This window comes from Somniosus microcephalus, chromosome 25 (assembly GCF_052327205.1).
Source record: "Somniosus microcephalus isolate GS21.2 chromosome 25, FLI_Smic_1.0, whole genome shotgun sequence".
Taxonomy (NCBI): domain Eukaryota; kingdom Metazoa; phylum Chordata; class Chondrichthyes; order Squaliformes; family Somniosidae; genus Somniosus; species Somniosus microcephalus.
The window spans coordinates 36,355,310-36,370,995 of record NC_141011.1 but is presented as its reverse complement, the minus strand read 5'-3'; the positions used below and the strand labels follow the sequence as shown (position 1 = coordinate 36,370,995).

Sequence of the window (15,686 nt, the reverse complement as noted above, 5' to 3'; positions counted from 1 at the left end):
AGGTGGTTAAGAAGGCATACGGAATGCTTGCCTTTATTAGCCGTGGCATAGAATACAAGAGCAGGGGGGTTATGCTTCGACTGTATAAAACGCTAGTTAGGCCTCAGCTAGAGTACTGCGTGCAGTTCTGGTCACATTACAGGAAAGATGTGATTGCACTAGAGAGGGTACAGAGGAGATTTACAAGGATGTTGCCGGGAGTAGAGAATCTTAGCTATGAGGAAAGACTGGATAGGCTGGGTCTGTTTTCCTTGGAACAGAGGAGGCTGAGGGGAGACCTTATTGAGGTGTATAAAATTATGAGGGGCCTAGATAAAGTGGATAGAAAGGACCTATTTCCCTTAGCAGAGAGGTCAAAAACCAGGGGGCACAGATTTAAAGTAATTGATGGAAGGCTTAGAGGGGATTTGAGGGGAAATTTCTTCACCCAGAGGGTTGTGGGGGTCTGGAACTCACTGCCTGAAAGGGTGGTAGAGGCAGGAACCCTAACCACATTTAAAAAGTACATGGATGTGCACTTGGGATGCTGTAACCCGCAGGGCTACGGATCAAGAGCTGGGATTAGGCTGGATAGCTCTTTGTTGGCCAGCGCCGACTCGATGGGCCAAAATGGCCTCCTTCCATGCTGTAACTTTCTATGATTCTATGAGTTACTTCACACACGTGGGAAAAGGAAGTTAACCTAGTGATAGTCAAAATTACACTGTAAACCCAAATATATATTATATATATAAAAAAGCAAATGCACAGCTTAGTGAGCAGCTATCACTAGGATTATATTAAACTGTGTAAAGATTCCATACTACATTCACTTGGACTGTGAGAAACAATTATTGGGCCGGAATTTGCAGTGAGTGATAACGGCGAACTAACAGCATTCGCTGTTATTACCCCTTTGAAACTGACCCCAACTTCAGGATTTAGCGCATGCGCATCTAAACACGGAAATCCTGAAGTTGTGTCAGTCATTCACTGCTCCGACACTGGCTGCACTGTCCCCCCCCACCGCCATAGCCAGCAATCAGTGAAACTGACACAACTTGGGCTTTTCCGCAGTAATATCGCTGTTAAATACCCCATTAAATGTTAGACCTTGTTGGATTAGGTGTAACTGGGGTTTTAACAGCATATTAACTGCTAAACAAACATTATGGCCCTGTAAAACTAATATTAATTTTGTGGAGTGTCAAATTTCTCCATTATGATAAAAATTACAATTTTAAAAACTTTAAAGAGAAATATTTTTTATTATTTTTAAAAGTTTGTTCATGATATTTCAGGTTCTACCTTATCCCCACGTGAGCGCCCCAATCCTTGTTTTGCTCTCTAACATTTTTAAAAAGTCGTGATAAATGCAGGTTGTCATTTCCTGGTTCCCTGTCTGTGAGAATTCTGCAATGTGATTGGCTGCTTAGACAGCTTGTTGACACCACAGCAGATCATAGAGTAAGAGTCATAACGGCACAGAAAGAGGCCATTCGGCCCATTGAGTCCGTGCCGGCTCTCTGCAGAGCAATCTGATCAGTCCCATTTCCCTGCTCTATCCCCGTAGCCCTGCAAGTTTATTTCCCTCAAGTGCCTATCCAGTCTCCCCTTGAAAACACTGAGTGTGTTCGCTTCCACCACTTCTGTCAGCACCAAGTTCCAGGTCCTCATCACTCGCTGCGTAAAAAAGTTTTTCCTCACATCGCCCCTGTATCTCTTGCCCAAAACCTTAAATCTGTGTCCCCTAGTCCTTGTACCATGTTAGATCAGGTAATTAGTTTCAGTGGACCACACTGATCTGAGGTCAACACACTAAAATTAAAGTTTGAGAGTCCGGTGGTAAGTTTTAAATAGTCGATTTATTGCATCACTTGATTTACACTGTTTGACTTCCTTTATCCGACATCATGTTCAAAATGGCTGGTTTTTATACAGCAGCAGATGTACCCGCCCCCTTTATTACCATTGGCTCAGCAGCATGCATGCAGAGCCATGGTTGGTTCAACTACATCACACTGATTGGATCTCTGATACATCAATCATTCCTTTGTTCTCTAGTTAAGCAGAATCATCACTTTCAGTTTTAAGCTAAGATCAGCACTTTCACAGTTTAAGCTAAATCAGCATTTTCATTGTTCTCAGTTTTTAAGTCAGCCGATGTGACGTTACCAGCTGTGATTGGATCTGATACATCACACCATCCTTTGGCACGTGGTCAGCTTAAGCATAATCAGATTTCTTTAAATCATTAGTTTAATCATATTAAAATCTATGTTATTAAAATATATTCCCTAACACTCCCCCCTTTGATTCTTTCAAAAATTGAATCATAAAAATAAAGAGTCAGATTAAAAATATAATCAATCATTGCTGTGTTTTGCCACTGTCTGGATCAGTGGCTTTTGCACAAATTTACATCAACCAGGATTTTACGTGGCCACAGTAAAAGCCTGGTTTTAATAAGTTAATTGATTTCATGATCTTAAATTAATTAGTGCATCTTAAAAAGTGGGAGGAGCTCCCCTCAGCTTATGGCTTTGAAAAATACATTCAGGTAAAAATTAAAAAGTAAAAAAGGTAGAAAAATTATAAAAAGTAGAAAAGGTACAAAACGATCTAGCAGCTAAATATAACATGCCCCTTTAAGATGTAAAACGGTCTGCGGCGACCTGCAAGGCGTCTTGCCCGCGGGGCAGCAGCCGCCTGGTGGCAAGTACATTTAATCAATAGAAACACACAATTTGATCCCCATCCTATTGTACAAGGCCTCCCTCTTATCTTTCTGAGGAATGTTTTGTCCAGATTCTTCAAGGGCATTTTATGGCTTCGTGGCTCCTTGTTATCTAGCAGGTGCTATCCTCCCTGTTTCCTTGCATTTTACCATTCCCTTATCATTTCTATTTGTCTTTTGATGCTTGATATTCGACCTTGCTGGCATTTATGCTATCTTTTTCCGCTTGCCTGTTGTCAGTCCCTGGTCTAAGAAGAAAACCCATCTTTGAATCTAACAGCTATTTCTTACAATTCCCTTCTTTGAGAAGGAAATATCCTTATTGACTTCTCACAATCAGCTCTTGACTAATCAACTAGTGGGAATGGCCTTTCCCCGTCTAGCCTATCCAAACCCGTCATAATCTTGTACATTCTCTCAAATCACCCCTCAACCTCCTTTGCTCTAATGAAAACAAATCCAGCTTCTCCAACCTGTCCTTGTAGCTAAGATCCCCCATCCCCGGAACCATTCTGGTAAATCTCCTCTGCACCCTCTCAAGGGCCTTCACATCCTTCCTAAAGTGTGGTGACCAGAACTGGATGCAGTACTCCAGTTGTGGTCTAACCAGCGCTTTATAAAGATTCAGCATAACTTCTCTACTTTTGTACTCAATACCTCTATTTATGAAGCCCAAGATCCCATATGCTTTGTTAACCACTCTCTCAATATGTCCTGCCACCTTCAGTGACCTATGCACATTAACTCCCAGGTCCCTCTGTCCCTGCACACTCTTTAAAACTGTGCCATTAAGTGTATATTGCCTCTCCCTGTTCCTTCTGCCAAAATGCATCACTTCACACTTCTCTGTATTAAATTCCATCTGCCACTTGTCTGCCCATTCTGCTAGCCTTTCTATATCCTGTTGCAGTCGATTGGTATCATTTTCACTGTTTACCACACCCCCAAGTGTGGTGTAATCGGCAAATTTAGAAATTCTACTTTGTATTCCAATATCCAGGTCATTTATATATATCAAAAAAAGCAGTGGCCCCAGCACTGACCCTTGGGGAACACCACTGTCTACCATTCTCCAGTCTGAAAAACAGTCATTTACCACAACTCGCTGTTTTCTGTCCTTAAGCCAATTCCTTATCCAAGCTGCCACTGACCCACCTATTACATGAGCCTCAATTTTGTTAACCAGCTTTCTATGTGGTACTTTGTCAAACGCCTTCCTAAAATCCATGTAGACAACATCCTTTGCATTCCCTTCATCGATAATCCCTGTTACTTCATCAAAAAATTCAATTAGATTAGTCAAACACGATCTTCCTTTTACAAACCCGTGTTGGCTTTCCTTAATTAGCTTAAACCTCTCCAAATGCCTGTTAATTTTTTCCTTGATTATTGTTTCTAAAACTTTACCCACCACTGATGTTAAACTGACTGGCCTGTAGTTACTAGGATTGTCCTTACACCCTTTCTTGAACAATGGTGTCACATTTGCCACTTTCCAATCCTCAGGCACCTCCCCCACCTCTAGGGAAGATTGGAAAATTATGGCAAGCCCTTCCGCTATCTCCACCCTCCCACTATCTCCACCCTCACTCTAGGGAATCCCCATTATGCTGCGCTGAAATCACTTGCACGTTGAAAAAGGCAAACTTCTCGCCACAGAGATCGCAGAACTGACAGAATCCAATCAATTTCCACTAGGTAGGTAAACCTATAATGCACTCCTACTGAAATCCATTTGGCTCTGTGGGCAGTTTTCTTCAGGGCCAGCGGAGAACGCCTTTGCTTCGCCGCTGACTGCAAATTCCGGGCCAATATGTCCTTCCAAAAATTATGTTGCATTGTGTTTGGAGAGAGTATTTTGAGCTATGTAACATTAGGTTAAGTACTGTACTGGTAGTTACAGGTCACTGATAGTAGAAGCATTTTGAGGGGTGAACCAAGAGTACTACATAAGCATATACTGCGCAATAATAAGGCATATTGCCTTAAGAGTAATTCTTCCTGATAGTACATTTAGTAAGCCCAATGACAACACTAGTTTCAGATGTGGCACTTCATCAGAACTGACAGAATCCGTGTTTATCAATTTCCACTAGGTAGGTAAATCTATAATGCATTCCTACTGAAATCCATTTGGCTTTGTAACATATCAATGCAATATTTAATAGGAGTTATTGACTACATGTTACCAGAATTGTTCCAGCCACCATTAGCACCACTATTTGATGAACATATATCAAAATTTTAACTGGCATCTCTGCTTAAATTGATTTTACTGTGACCTTAGACTGCACACACTGATTGACTTGATTACAATACTCAGCACTTGATTTTGTCAGCCAAGTAGAAAATAAAATTAAATGTAATACTCTGCTGATATTACACCAGTGATGAAAAAGGTTGTAGGTCCATCTACCCAGAACTGGCCGCACATTACCCAAATAGATCCAAACAGGTTGAATTTTGAAGTATCTAAACTGAATGAAATTAGATTGGGAAACAACTTCAGAGGCGCATGTCAACTAATATAAAGTGGAATAATGCTGGAAGGAGGTCTGCAATAAACATTAAAGGTATACTCAGCCGCAAAGAGCAGGGAAGTTTGGTTAATTTGGCTTCAGTAGCCTCATTACAGAGAGAGAAAATAGAAAAAATGAAATGGGTTCCTTTTCTTGATCACGTTCTGCTGGAAGTGGGCATGTGTGGATGCTTGGTTATGATAGGATCAAACTTGCAGTAATGGCCCCATCCAGCACTTACAACACGGACTCACACATGGTGAATTGTCACTTTGATGAGGTATCAGATAGTCACCACGGTTCATGAAACTGTATACCATCATGAGGGACTCCCTTCCAAGTTAACATTTTTAAGTGTAACTCCCTCATCAGAACTGCCAGTTCTTATTGGGGTTTACACCTGAAATGTGAATACTGTATGTCTCTTCTCTCCACAAATGCTGACCTGCTGTGCTGAGTACTTCCAGCATTTTCTATTTTTGTTTCCTATTTCCATCTACAGTATTTTGCTTTTTCCTTATAGTGCAGCGAAGCATCCTGTTACTATATATTTTTGTTAAATTCCATCACAAGCCAAATGCCAGAAGGTGCTGAAGAATAGCATGAGTTGACCTGATTCCTGCAGCCAACTGCTGGTAGATGTGCGAGTAGATTACGGTCTTCAATTTTGCTTACCAGTTAGGTTGTTCCTAGCCTGATTGGCACATTTTTGATTTTCTGTCAAAGATCAAGAACCTTGTGCATAGGCAAAGAAAGATACAGAACCAGAAGTCAAGATACAGGAGGAGGAAGAGAAAGGGGGGGTGCAGAAAGAGGGAGAGAACCAAATTAAGGGGGTATGAAGATAGAAAAAAAAAGGGAATGAAAAGCATACTTTGGGGAGGTGCAGATGGGGCAAAGGAGAGGGTGAGAGGCCTCGCATGGTATTACATGTTTGTGTATGGGGGTTAGTATTATTGTGTGGCCACTCACTTGTTTTTTTTGTGTATCCTGCCCCAGCTCCAAAAGGTGAGCTGTCTCTGCCATGCACCATTCCTTGACCAAGAGCTGGCAGAATAGGAACATGGAACAGAAGCCGGACATTCAGTCCCTCGAGCCTGTTCCGCCATTCAATTAAATCATGACTGCTCTGTATCTTAACTCCATCTACTCGCCTTCATTCCGTAACCCTTAATACCAGTGCCTAACAAATATCCATCAACCTCAGTTTTGAAATTTTCAATTCCCTAGCCACAGCAGACAAGTTGTCCATGGCCACCTTGGAACCAGGAGGCGGACCACGAAGACTGCACAAGTTAACATTAGCTCCAATTTACCTTCATTCCCTTACCACTTCTGTCAGATAGAATAGATTGCTATTACAGACTCACTGTCCTGGAAATCAATGGAGCAAATTCACACTATGTTTGAGTTAAATCATAAAATTGTTGTTTGATTTTATTAAACTTTTAACAGTTTAATATGGGGGACACTGTTAGACCCATGATGTGCAGTACCTGGGACATGGGAAGGGCTGAATGCTTTATGTATCTGAAATGACATGTGTGAGAAGTGTCTCTAGTTGCTTCCACTCAAGCTCAAAGTTTCTGAACTTGAGGAGTAACTGTGAATATTCCAACACATATAGGAAGCTGATGAGTTTCTGAAATGCACGTTTTAGAAGATAGGTACCCTGCAGGCAGAGCAAATTAGTGAATAGTAGTGGGTGATCATCCATCAGGGTGCAAAGAGGAGATAGTGGTCAATGCGTTATATAGGTTAAATATGGTAAATAGGAGACATAAATTTCTCATCACCAAAAGAACAAAGGGTGAGCTTAGGAGTTCTTTTTTATACATAGATGTCCGTTAAGATATAGAGTGGCCACTCAAAACAGTGGTGGAAGCAAAATCCATAACAGCTTTTAAAACAAAGCAAATAATGTTTGAAAGGGTCGGGTATGGGGCTATGTGCAGTGGTTAAGGTACTGAACTAGCAACCCACAGCTCATGATTTCAAATCCCACCATGACAAGTTGTGAAAGTGAATTCAATAAACCTAGCATCAGGAAAATTGCTGAATTTTTTTTATTCGTTCCTGGAATGTGGGCGTCGCTAGCAAGGCCAGCATTTATTGCCCATCCCTAATTGCCCTCGACAAGGTGGTGGTGAGCCGCCTTCTTGAACCAATACAGTCCGTGCGGTGAAGGTACTCCCATAGTGATATTAGTGAGGGAGATTGAGGATTTTGACCCAGCAACGATGAAGGAATGGCAATATATTTCCAAGTCAGGATGATGTGTGTAACTTGGAGGGGAACTTGGAGGTGGTGGTGTTCCCATGCGGCTGCTGCCCTTGTCCTTCTAGGTGGTAGAGGTTGCAGGTTTGGGAGGTGCTGTCGAAGAAGCCTTGGCGAGTTGCACCTTGTAGATCATACATACTGCAGCCATGGTGCACTGGTGGTGGAGGGAGTGAATGTTTAAGGTGGTAGATGGGAGTGCCAATCAAGCGGGCTGCTTTGTCCTGGATAGTGTCACGCTTCTTAAGTGTTGTTGGAGCTGCACTCATGCAGGCAAGTGGAGAGTATTCCATCACACTCCTGACTTGTGCCTTGTAGATAGTGGAAAGACTTTGGGGAGTCAGGAGGTGAGACACTCGCCGCAGAATACCCAGCCTCTGACTTGCTCTTGTAGCCTTCCGGAGGAGCTTAACAACTTCTACGCTCGCTTCGACAGGGACAACAGAGAGCCGGCTACCAAAGCCTTGCCACCCCCGGAAGACCAGGTGCTCACTCTGTCGACCTCCGACGTAAGGGGTGTTCTACGCGGAGTGAACACACGAAAGGTTGCTGGACCGGATAGCATCCCTGGACGGGTACTCAAGGAATGTGCTGATCAGCTGGCTGATGTCTTCACCACCATCTTCAATCTGTCATTGGCCCAGGCAGTAGTCCCTATATGCTTCAAGACCGCTACCATTATTCCTGTGCCAAAGCAAACGGCTGTGACGTGCCTGAACGATTATCGACCTGTCGCACTCACACCCATCATAATGAAGTGTTTCGAGAGACTGGTCCTGGCTCACATCAAAGCCAGTGTTCCCGCCTCTCTTGACCAACACCAGTTTGCCTACCGTGCAAACAGATCAACGGAGGATGCAATCACAACTGCTCTACACTCTGCACTGAATCACTTAGATGGTAAAGAGACCTACATCAGAATGCTGTTCATAGACTACAGCTCAGCATTCAACACTATCGTCCCCAACAAGCTGGCCCCCAAACTCCACACTCTTGGCCTGAACACTTCCCTCTGCAACTGGACCCTGGACTTCCTAACAAACAGACCCCAGTCTGTCAAATTAGGTAACCATGCCTCCCCCCCCCCCCGGACCCTGAACACTGGGGCCCCACAAGGATGTGTGCTGAGCTCCCTCCTCTACTCCCTCTTCACCCACGACTGTGTGGCTGTTCATGGTTCCAACACCATCATCAAGTTTGCGGATGATACCACGGTAGTAGGCCAGATCACCAACAACGATGAGTCAGCCTACAGGGAGGAGGTCCAGCATCTCGTGAAGTGGTGCGCCGATAACAACCTGGCCCTTAACATCAAGAAAACCAAAGAAATCATTGTGGACTTCAGGAAGTCTAAAGGCGGAAGTCACACCCCCATCCACATCCATGGGGCTATGGTGGAAAGGGTGGACAGCTTTAAGTTCCTCGGAGTCCACATCACGGAAGACCTCTCCTGGTCCCTCAATACCTCCTCTCTGGTGAAGAAGGCCCAGCAGCGTCTAAGGAGGCTGAAGGGATGTAACCTGTCACCCCTGATCCTCTCTAACTTTTACCGCTGCACAATAGAGAGCATCCTGACGAACTGTATCACAGTATGGTATGGCAGCTGTAGCTACTGTGACCGGAAAGCCCTGCAGCGGGTAGTCAAAACTGCCCAACGCATTACCGGCACCCGGCTACCGACCATAGAGCACATATACCAGAAACGCTGTTTACGGAGGTCACGGACCATCATCAAAGACCCTACCCACCCCAGCCACAGTCTGTTCGCCCTCCTGCCATCTGGGAGACGCTACAGATGCATTCGCACCCGAATGACCAGATTTAGGAACAGCTTCTTTCCCAGGGCTGTCATCCTACTGAACTCCACAAATAAACTCTAAAGCCTGCACATCTGCCAATGCACTTTATTATGGTTATGTTTATGTTAATGTATTACAAGCCAAATGAATGTTGAATGTTTAAATGTCTTAATCTAAATGTACACTCTCGGGAGCCGCAAGCCTACATTTCGTTGTACTGCACTTGTGCACTAACAATGACAATAAAGTTGATTATGATTATGATTAGCCACAGTATTTATGTAGCTAGTCCAGTTAAGTTTCTGGTCAATGGTGACCCCCCCCCCCCGCAGGATGCTGATGGCGGAGGATTCGGTGATGGTAATGCCGTTGAATGTCATGGGGAGGTGGTTAGATGCTCACTTGTTGGAGATAGTCATTGACTGGCACTTCTGTGGCGCGAATGTTACTTGCCACTTATCAACCCAAGCCTGAATGTCGTTCAGGTCTTGCTGCTTGCAGGCATGGACTGCTTCATTATCTGAGGAGTTGCGAATGAAACTGAACACTATGCAATCATCAGTGAACATCCCCACTTCTGACCTTATGATGGAGGGAAGGTCATTGATGAAGCAGCTAAAGATGTTTGGGCCTAGGACACTGCCCTGAGAAACTCCTGCAGCGATGTCCTGGGGCTGAGATGATTGACCTTCAACAACCACTGCCATCTCCCTTTGTGCTAGGTATGACTCCAGCTAGTGGAGCGTTCCCCCCCCCGCCCCCGCCCCCAATTCCCACTGACTTCAATTTTACTAGGGCTCCTTGATGCCGCACTCGGTCAAATGCCGCCTTGATATCAAGGACAATCACTCTCACTTCACCTCTAGAGTGTAGCTCTTTTGTCCATGTTTGGACCAAGGCTGCAATGAGGTCTGGAGCCGAGTGGTCCTAGCGGAACCCAAACTGGGCATCGGTGAGCAAGTGCCACTTGATAGCACCATCGACGACACCTTCAATCACTTTGCTGATGATTGAGAGTAGACTAATGGAGCGGTAACTGGCTAGATTGGATTTGTCCTGCTTTTCGCGGACAAGACATACCTGGGCAGTATTTCATATTGTCGGGTAGATGCCAGTGTTGTAGCAGTATTGGAGCATCTTGGCTAGAAGCATGGCTAGTTCTGGAGCACAAGTCTTCAGCCCAAGAGCTGGGATGTTGTCAGGGCCCATAGTATTTGCTATATCCAGTGCGCTCAACCGTTTCTTGATGTCACATGGAGTGAATCGAATTGGCTGAAGACTGGCTTCTGTGATGGTGGGGACCTCAAGAGGAGGCCGAGATAGATCATCCACTTGGCACTTCTGACTGAAGATGGTTGCAAATTTGCACTCACGTGCTGGGATCCGTCATATAGGATGGGTATATTCATGGAGCCTCCTCCTCCTCCTGTTAGTTGTTTAATTGTCCACCACCAATCACGACTGGATGTGGCAGGACTGCAGAGCTTTGATCCGATCCATTGGTTCTGGGATTGCTTAGCTCTGTCTACAGCATGCTGCTTCCACTGTTTAGCATGCATGTAGTCCTGTGTTGCAGCTTCCCCAGGTTGGCACCTCATTTTTAGGTACACTTGGTGCTGTTCCTGGCATGTTCTTCTGCACTCCTCATTGAACCAGGGTTGGTCCCCTTGCCTGATGGTAATGGTAGAGTGAGGGATATGCCAGGCTATGAGGTTACAGATTGTGGTGGAATACAATTCTGCTGCTACAGCCCCTCATGGATGCCGTTTTGAGCTGCTAGATCTGTTCTGAATCTATCCCATTTAGCATGGTGGTAGTGCCACACAACACGATGGAGGGTGTCCTCCGTGTGAAGACGGGACTTCATCTCCACAATGACTGTGCGGTGGTCACTCCTACCAATACTGTCATGGACAGATGCATCTGCGACAGGTAGATTGGTGAGGACGCGATCAAGTAGGTTTTTCCCTCGTGTTGGTTCTCTCACCACTTGCCACAGGACCAGTCTGGCAGCTATGTCCTTCAGGATTCGGCTAGCTTAGTCAGTTGTGGTGCTACCGAGCCAGTCTTGGCGATGGACATTGAAGTCCCCCATCCAGGCTACATTCTGTGCCCTTGCTATCCTCACTGCTTCTTCCAGTCGTGTTCAACATGGAGGAGTACTGATTCATCAGCTGAGGGAGAGTAGTTTCCTTGCCTATGCTTGACCTGAAGCCATGAGACTTCATGGTGTCCAGAGTCAATGTTGAAGACTCCCAGGGCCACTCCCTCCCAACTGTATACTATTGTGCCACCACCTCTGGTGGGTCTGTCCTGCCAGTGGGGATGGAGGAGTCTGTGACATTGGCTGAAAGGTATGATTCTGTGAGTATGACTAAGTCAGGGTGTTGTTTGGCTAGTCTGTGGGACAGCTCTCCCAATTTTGCCACAAGTCCCCAGATGTTAGTGAGGAGGACTTTGCAATGTCGACTGGGCGTGCCGTTGTGTCCGAAGCTAGTGCCTAGGTCGATGGTGCATCCAGTTTTATCCTTATTATTGTTTTTCGTAGCGGTTTTTGTACAACTGAGTGGCTTGCTAGGCCATTTCAGAGGGCAGTTAAGAGTCTAACACATTGCTGTGGGTCTGGAGTCACATATAGACCAAACCAGGTAAGGACGGGAGATTTCCTTTTCTAAAGGACATTAGTGAACCAGATGGGTTTTTACAGTAGTTTCGATAGCTTCATGGTCACCATTTAATTAACTGAATTTAAATTCCCCAGCTGCCGTGGTGGGATTTGAATTCACATCTCTGGATCATTAGTCCAGGCCTCTGGATTACTAGTCCAGTAACATAACCACTATGTTACCATACCTGGCTTGTCATAAAAACCCAACTGGTTTACTAATGTCCTTCTGGGAAGGGAATCTACCACCCCTGGCGAGTCTGGCCTAAACATGACTTCAGCCTCACACTATGTGGTTGACTCTTCATGCTCTCAAGGCAGTTAGGGATGGGCCTTGCCGACATCACCCACGTCACAAGAACAAATAAAGTAAATGGATAGCCTTTCAGAGAGTAGTCAGAGCCATAATGGACCAATGGTTTCCTTCTGTGCTGTAAAACTATATGATTCTATGTCAAAATCACATGATCTAATTATACTAGTCTCAGATTAGCTGACCAGTATTATTTGAACCCTAAAATCCATACAACTTTCTACTACTAAAATACTGTATAGCAGCCTCTAGTAACACAAACTGGTTCTGCAAAACTACTGTTGAATCACAACACAATAAAAAGTATTCTACTGGTTCAATTACAACACTGGAAATAGGCTTGGAGCCCCATGCAAGGAAGAATATGTAGGCAGCAGTCACAACAACTTGCATATGTATAGTACCCCTCAAGTAGAATAACATCGTAGGGTGCAGGAGAAAACATACATCGAGAAGGGACAGGAAATTAAGGAGGAGTGGCCAAAAGCACAGTCCAAGAGATTTTGATACTTTTGCGAGAATTGTGAGGTAAAGTGGTTCAGCAAAGCATTTCCCGAAGTGTAACAACCGAAAGATCAGCCACCAATGGACAAGCTGAAAGAGCAGGCGACAAGTTCAGAACAAACCAGACTCAGAGGAGCAATGGATGCATGCTAGAATGTACAGGTTGTTGGAGCTCACTCAGGTAGGGAAGGATGAACGTGCAGAGGGATTTGAGGGCAAGGACAAGGACTTAAAATTGATACGCTGAGGGACAGGGAGCCAACTGAACTTGGCAACGATGGAGGTAAATGGGAATGTGAGATCTAGTCCCAAAGGTGAATACAATACTTAATGGTCAACAGAAACTATGGTCCAGTTACAAAGATTATATATTTCTATAATCACTAACAAAATCATTACGCTCAATTTAAGTAGTTTCTTTTGTCTTAATTTTAGGTCCTTTGAGGATCTAAAAAATTTAGGTCTCCCAACAACCTTAGCCTTCCCTCACCCAATTTTCTTTGCCTGAATCTGGAATACAGTTCCATGGGATGAAGCTGATGTGTAGGCCTAGAGTGAGTATTGGCAAACAATTCCTCCACAAAGAACATCACAGTTAAGTCTCATCCCGTCCTCACGCAATGTCCATATATGTGCACTTCCATCAGGGTCACTGGATAGACAGAGTGACAGGAACCCCTGGCCAATGTTCCTTTTCCTAACCCAAGGGTTCTGAAGCCAAATAGTATAGCACCCCTACCATCACAAACCAATAATTGTACTTAAAATCTTCCTGGTCTGTATTGCCTTAGCTATTCCAGCCTTAACTAGTTGAGCCACAGGAGAACCCCTTATATACCTTTAAATCCACCCATACCAAAATAAAGAACAAAATGTTGTGAATGGATGAGTAGCAATAGTCAATCTGTAAAATCCTACTTGTGCACATTGATCAGGGTCAAATTATAAATGAAAAACTCATATGCATTTAACCTGTATAAAATCCTATTTTTGCATTCCCGGGTTGGAAAACGAGTGTTCAATGACAAATAAACAACCTGAACAAACAATACAGATTCCATCATAATAAATGAATAGCCATTAAATATTCATTTAAAATCCACTCAAGGTCTTTCGTAATTGCCTCTGGCCAATACATCAGTCCCTTACATTCTTGCACACGGGATCTCTCAATCATGAAAAGTATTTTTTTTAACTTAATTTCTCATTATTTTGTAAATTATCACCTGAGAATTCCAGCCACAAAAATCTTTAAAATTGTTATTTGATTCTATAAATGTCCCGGAGTACAATGTAATCATCTTTTATCATTTTTACTGAGACTTTTTTGTTTAAAAAAAATTAAAAATTGTTTAATTTGTTTTATAATATAAAGGAATTCGGAAGCCAGTAATCTGGCCACTCACTGCTCGAGGGGCTGGACCTCCATGGAAGTCCAGCATCTCCACATTTTAGTTAAAAGATTATAAATCCCCTGAGAACCGCTTTAATCCGATTATCTCCCAAATAAATTATAAAAAATTAACGCAAAAAATATAAACATTCATCTGAACGCCTGTCAAATTTGAGATGAAGATGGCTCATCGTTCGCCGGTGCGTATCACGATGCTCTGAAGTACTGGCACTCGGGTTCTACCAGTTATAACAGCACTTTTATATGTAGTATACTGCTTTTAGCATTAAATGAAAAAATATTTAAAATTTATTTTGTTTTGATTTCCTCTCAGATTTGAGGTAAAAAGCGACGCCTGGTTTATTCTTCGCCGCTGCCGTTGGGGGAAAAAATCATTACCCGGGTTCTGTCATCTCGAATTGTATTTTTACTTTTGCTTGCTGATCCTGCGGATAAATGAAGCTGCATGTTGTATATTTTATTTGATATCACTGGCTTCGGACACCCACCTCGCTTGCGCTTTCTCCTCTTGTTTTTGCCGCCTCTGCCTTGCACCAGCACGCGCCACGCCTCAACCTAACGTGCTGCTCCCCACCGAGGAAGTCCCGCCTCCTCGCCGCAACCATTGGCTCATTCCCGCACAGCGGAGCGGTGTTACGTTTGCCTATTGGCCCTGGTGTATTGTCAATCAATCCTGGCTGGACGGGGGAGTTTGGTGTCGCGGGAGGGGGGGCTCGCGGATCGCGGTCAACGTTTCTTTTCAAATGTAAACAGATGCTGGGTAAGCCCCCTCCTCATCAGAATCCGTCTTCAGTTGTCAGATTAGTATCTACAGCCCACAAACAGGCCATTCGGTCCATCAGGTCGATGCCGGTGTTTATGCTCCACGCGAGCCTCCCACCACCTCTCTTCATCTCACCCCGTCACCATACCATGATACAGCAAAAGAGGCCATTTGGCCCATCGTGCTTGTGCTGGCTCTTTGGTAGAGCTATCCAATTAATCCTACGCCCGTGCTCTTTCCCCACAGCCCTGTAATTTTTTTCCCCTTCAAGTATTTATCCAATTCTCCTTTTGAAGATAAGAAATAGGAGTAGCAGTAGGCCATTCGGCCCTTCAAGCATGCTCCGCCATTCAATAAGATCATGGCTAATCTTCTACCTCAACTCCACCTTCCCACACTATCCCCCTATCCCTTGATTCCCTTAGTATCCATTGAACTGAATATTATTGAATCTGCTTCCACCTACCTTTCAGACAGTGAATTCCAGATCAGCACAAATCAGTGTAAAAAAAAGTTTCCTTATGCTGCCTCTGACTCTTTTGCCAATCACCTTAAATCTGTGCCCTCTGGTTACGGACCTGTCTGCCAGTGGAAATAGTTTCTCCTTATTTACACTATCAAAACTATTCATAATTTTGAACACCTCTATCAAATCACCCCTTAACCTTCTCTGTTCTACGGAGACAACTCCCAGCTTCTCCTTCTATTCCTTTCTC

General features: G+C 44.1%; 1 protein-coding gene across 6 annotated transcripts in view; it reads right to left on the bottom strand.

Moving 5' to 3' along the window:
* The window catches only part of kcnab2a (potassium voltage-gated channel subfamily A regulatory beta subunit 2a), a 372,430-nt gene extending 357,403 nt beyond the window's left edge, over positions 1–15,027 (bottom strand). For 2 of the 6 annotated variants that reach the window (XM_085967209.1, XM_085967207.1), the window contains exon 1: positions 14,696–15,026. The gene's annotated coding sequence lies outside the window, so the exon portion shown is untranslated. Of the gene's footprint in view, positions 1–14,695 lie in introns of all 6 variants that reach the window. The other 4 variants (XM_085967213.1, XM_085967216.1, XM_085967217.1 and 1 more) reach the window with 4 other exon arrangements.
* Positions 15,028–15,686: the final 659 nt, after the last annotated feature.